Genomic DNA, 5,000 nt, shown 5'->3' with positions numbered 1-5,000 from the left:
CGAAAGCACCAAAGCACTATCGTTCAACAACATCCATTTTATCCTCGCTGCCACAGGACACTATCCAAAGAACGACAAGAGGAACGTCACGTCCACTAATAAGACAGAATGTCTCACACCACCCGCAAACAACGCAGCTCAAATCAGCCAGCAACACCCACAGTGGTCCACCCAGTATCAACACAGGACGCAACGCCACGCCACAACACAAAAGGTACAAGTAATAAAATACCCTTTGGCCACACTCCTTATAAAGGCATCGAACCAACCCACCACCTGACACCAGCCAAACGTACATCCTGATTTGACACATCTCTGGCAACCTAACCCACGTTGGCCCTTAACCTAACCCACGTTGGCCCTTAACCTAACCCACGTTGGCCCTTAACCTAACCCACGTTGGCCCTTAACCTAACCCACGTTGGCCCTTAACCTAACCCACGTTGGCCCTTAACCTAACCCACGTTGGCCCTTAACCTAACCCACGTTGGCCCTTAACCTAACCCACGTTGGCCCTTAACCTAACCCACGTTGGCCCTTAACCTAACCCACGTTGGCCCTTAACCTAACCCACGTTGGCCCTTAACCTAACCCACGTTGGCCCTTAACCTAACCCACGTTGGCCCTTAACCTAACCCACGTTGGCCCTTAACCTAACCCACGTTGGCCCTTAACCTAACCCACGTTGGCCCTTAACCTAACCCACGTTGGCCCCTTAACCTAACCCACGTTGGCCCCTTAACCTAAGTTACGCTGCACCTTAACCTAAGTTACGCTGCACCTTAACCCAAGTTACGCTGCACCTTAACCCAAGTTACGCTGCACCTTAACCCAAGTTACGCTGCACCTTAACCCAAGTTACGCTGCACCTTAACCCAAGTTACGCTGCACCTTAACCCAAGTTACGCTGCACCTTAACCCAAGTTACGCTGCACCTTAACCCAAGTTACGCTGCACCTTAACCCAAGTTACGCTGCACCTTAACCCAAGTTACGCTGCACCTTAACCCAAGTTACGCTGCACCTTAACCCAAGTTACGCTGCACCTTAACCCAAGTTACGCTGCACCTTAACCCAAGTTACGCTGCACCTTAACCCAAGTTACGCTGCACCTTAACCCAAGTTACGCTGCACCTTAACCCAAGTTACGCTGCACCTTAACCCAAGTTACGCTGCACCTTAACCCAAGTTACGCTGCACCTTAACCCAAGTTACGCTGCACCTTAACCCAAGTTACGCTGCACCTTAACCCAAGTTACGCTGCACCTTAACCCAAGTTACGCTGCACCTTAACCCAAGTTACGCTGCACCTTAACCCAAGTTACGCTGCACCTTAACCCAAGTTACGCTGCACCTTAACCCAAGTTACGCTGCACCTTAACCCAAGTTACGCTGCACCTTAACCTAACTTACGCTGCACCTTAACCTAACTTACGCTGCACCTTAACCTAAGTTACGCTGCACCTTAACCTAACTTACGCTGCACCTTAACCTAAGTTACGCTGCACCTTAACCTAAGTTACGCTGCACCTTAACCTAAGTTACGCTGCACCTTAACCTAAGTTACGCTGCACCTTAACCTAAGTTACGCTGCACCTTAACCTAACTTACGCTGCACCTTAACCTAACTTACGCTGCACCTTAACCTAACTTACACTGCACCTTAACTGTCACATGTAACGTCACAGGAATGTAGCTTTGCCTAACAGCAACCCTCTGAACATAGTTCACTGCTTGGATCCTCTGGTGTCATGTGTATTTCTTGATGCCATGGTGCGTACCCTCACATAAAGGTCTTTCGAGTGTTGCGTACTTTCTACACAGTCCCGCTAACCACTGGAAGGGTGTACCGCTACAGAACGAATATCGCCCTCCCCTCCTGCCCTTCCAAGCTGGTCGGTCAGGCGTTTGTTTGTGAAATGAGCCTTGCAGCTGTTCAGTTGCATTCGGTTGTCGATGCAGTCAGTGTACGTTGTGGTACGGCCTGTGTGGACTGTCCGCTGATGTACGCGTAACCCACACTGATCATCCGTCGTTACGTACTGAGTGACATAATGTGGCACATGCTTGACCGTACACCGGCTGCGCCCTACAATGGCGAATCATAAGGGCCATATGTTGTGCACGATGCTACTTGTCTCGTCTCCCCATTACAGCGAGATTGCACTGTTGTACGCCGTACAGACATGTGGTAGGTAGGTACGGACGAAAGTATTGCATGTTGGCCCCCCCCCCCCCCCTCCTCCCTCTGCCGGGAATCAGCGTGAGCCGTCTGTTGATGTAGCGACGAGGGTTTTCCTATTTAATCGTATTGCCCCACACAACATGATAGCACGGTGGACCGCGTTCCACATCTGCGACATGCTACAGAGGCCGGTTGACAGTCGACCGCGCAAGGGACATTGCACACGTGCGCGGACCATCTTCCACGTGTTCTCTCGTGTACATGCCGCAGTGTGTATGTGGGCTGATGTAGCGTGTCGTGACACATAACATGCAGGCATGCCAGAATCGTAGATTTCGCAAATGTAGATTGACGTATACGTTTGCTGCCAAAGATCCGCAAATGAACTGGAAATCAGTTGTTGAGCGGTTGTTCGCGCTGCAGGTGCATCGGTGATAGCGACGATCGGTACATCTATGAACCGGTTGTTTCGGCGGTACCCGCCATGCCCCCGAACCTGAGTTGGCCATGTGGGTATGAAGCGATACGAGGCTGTGGCTTGGCGGGACAGTCCCCGGCCGGTGAGGGGGGGCCGCCCGGCGTGCTGGCCGCGCGCTGCGTGAGCGCACGCACTACAGCCGGCTGGTGGGGGGCGCCCAGTGGCAGGAGCGCCGGCCGACGGGCCCGGCTGGCGTCCCAGCTATGCGCCGGCGCACCCTGCGCGCGGCGCCAGGCGGCCAAAGTGGGTTCTGCCGAGCCCGGTGCGAAGCGCGGTGGACATCTGCAGTGTGCTGGTCCGATTGCGGACTGTGTGCGTTGAGGATGCGCCGCCGCCCGGCACTCGGCGTCGCGACGCCGTCTGCTGCTCGGTCGCCCCCAGCGGTTCTCGCAGGTGGTTTGTATCGCAGCTCTGCGGACGTGTTGGCGCGTGCGCTGTGCTGGGAGAGTTCGCTTCTGCACCCAAGTGGGGCTTTGCCCTTCTGTGGCGCTGGCGTTGGAGCTGCCGGTCACCGTAGGTGGCGCGTGTTGTTTCCCGCCGGCAATGCCACGACAGCACGCTCCCGGGCCTCTGTCGGCAGCGGCAAGCTCAGTTGGGAGCACGGGTGTTCGCACTGAAAGCGTCTACTCGCCCATCTCCGGGCGATTGCGCCTCTCTCGAACCCGACCAAGTACTTAGGACGGCGCTGCGCGCCGCCGGGACCTGAGAGGGTTTCGAGGTGTATCGTGCAGGGGAGCTCAGCCTCCTCCTGTTTGCAGAATAATTGAGCGGACGCTTGCGTGTTCGCGCGGGCCCTCGGGACACACTCCCGGGCGGCCGGCTGCTCAGCTCTCGTTGACGCAGCTCCCTGGTTGATCCTGCCAGTAGTCATATGCTTGTCTCAAAGATTAAGCCATGCATGTCTCAGTACAAGCCGCATTAAGGTGAAACCGCGAATGGCTCATTAAATCAGTTATGGTTCCTTAGATCGTACCCACGTTACTTGGATAACTGTGGTAATTCTAGAGCTAATACATGCAAACAGAGTCCCGACCAGAGATGGAAGGGACGCTTTTATTAGATCAAAACCAATCGGATTGGCTCGTCTGGTCCGTTTGCCTTGGTGACTCTGAATAACTTTGGGCTGATCGCACGGTCCTCGTACCGGCGACGCATCTTTCAAATGTCTGCCTTATCAACTGTCGATGGTAGGTTCTGCGCCTACCATGGTTGTAACGGGTAACGGGGAATCAGGGTTCGATTCCGGAGAGGGAGCCTGAGAAACGGCTACCACATCCAAGGAAGGCAGCAGGCGCGCAAATTACCCACTCCCGGCACGGGGAGGTAGTGACGAAAAATAACGATACGGGACTCATCCGAGGCCCCGTAATCGGAATGAGTACACTTTAAATCCTTTAACGAGTATCTATTGGAGGGCAAGTCTGGTGCCAGCAGCCGCGGTAATTCCAGCTCCAATAGCGTATATTAAAGTTGTTGCGGTTAAAAAGCTCGTAGTTGGATTTGTGTCCCACGCTGTTGGTTCACCGCCCGTCGGTGTTTAACTGGCATGTATCGTGGGACGTCCTGCCGGTGGGGCGAGCCGAAGGCGTGCTTGCGCGTCCCGAGGCGGACCCCGTTGAAATCCTACCAGGGTGCTCTTAGTTGAGTGTCTCGGTGGGCCGGCACGTTTACTTTGAACAAATTAGAGTGCTTAAAGCAGGCAAGCCCGCCTGAATACTGTGTGCATGGAATAATGGAATAGGACCTCGGTTCTATTTTGTTGGTTTTCGGAACCCGAGGTAATGATTAATAGGGACAGGCGGGGGCATTCGTATTGCGACGTTAGAGGTGAAATTCTTGGATCGTCGCAAGACGAACAGAAGCGAAAGCATTTGCCAAGTATGTTTTCATTAATCAAGAACGAAAGTTAGAGGTTCGAAGGCGATCAGATACCGCCCTAGTTCTAACCATAAACGATGCCAGCCAGCGATCCGCCGCAGTTCCTCCGATGACTCGGCGGGCAGCCTCCGGGAAACCAAAGCTTTTGGGTTCCGGGGGAAGTATGGTTGCAAAGCTGAAACTTAAAGGAATTGACGGAAGGGCACCACCAGGAGTGGAGCCTGCGGCTTAATTTGACTCAACACGGGAAACCTCACCAGGCCCGGACACCGGAAGGATTGACAGATTGATAGCTCTTTCTTGATTCGGTGGGTGGTGGTGCATGGCCGTTCTTAGTTGGTGGAGCGATTTGTCTGGTTAATTCCGATAACGAACGAGACTCTAGCCTGCTAACTAGTCGCGTGACATCCTTCGTGCTGTCAGCGATTACTTTTCTTCTTAGAGGGACAGGCGGCTTCTA

General features: G+C 53.9%; 1 non-coding gene across 1 annotated transcript in view; it reads left to right on the top strand.

The window, feature by feature from the left end:
- Positions 1-3,506: 3,506 nt before the first annotated feature.
- LOC126321825 (small subunit ribosomal RNA) overlaps positions 3,507-5,000 on the top strand; it is a 1,893-nt gene continuing 399 nt past the window's right edge. The window contains exon 1 of the ribosomal RNA XR_007558562.1: positions 3,507-5,000. This exon is cut by the window's right edge and continues 399 nt beyond it. This is a non-coding gene — a ribosomal RNA (small subunit ribosomal RNA).

This window comes from Schistocerca gregaria, unplaced genomic scaffold, assembly GCF_023897955.1.
Source record: "Schistocerca gregaria isolate iqSchGreg1 unplaced genomic scaffold, iqSchGreg1.2 ptg000772l, whole genome shotgun sequence".
Lineage (NCBI taxonomy): Eukaryota > Metazoa > Arthropoda > Insecta > Orthoptera > Acrididae > Schistocerca > Schistocerca gregaria.
The sequence above is the reverse complement of the archived record's forward strand: the minus strand, read 5'-3'. Positions and strand labels throughout refer to the sequence as shown.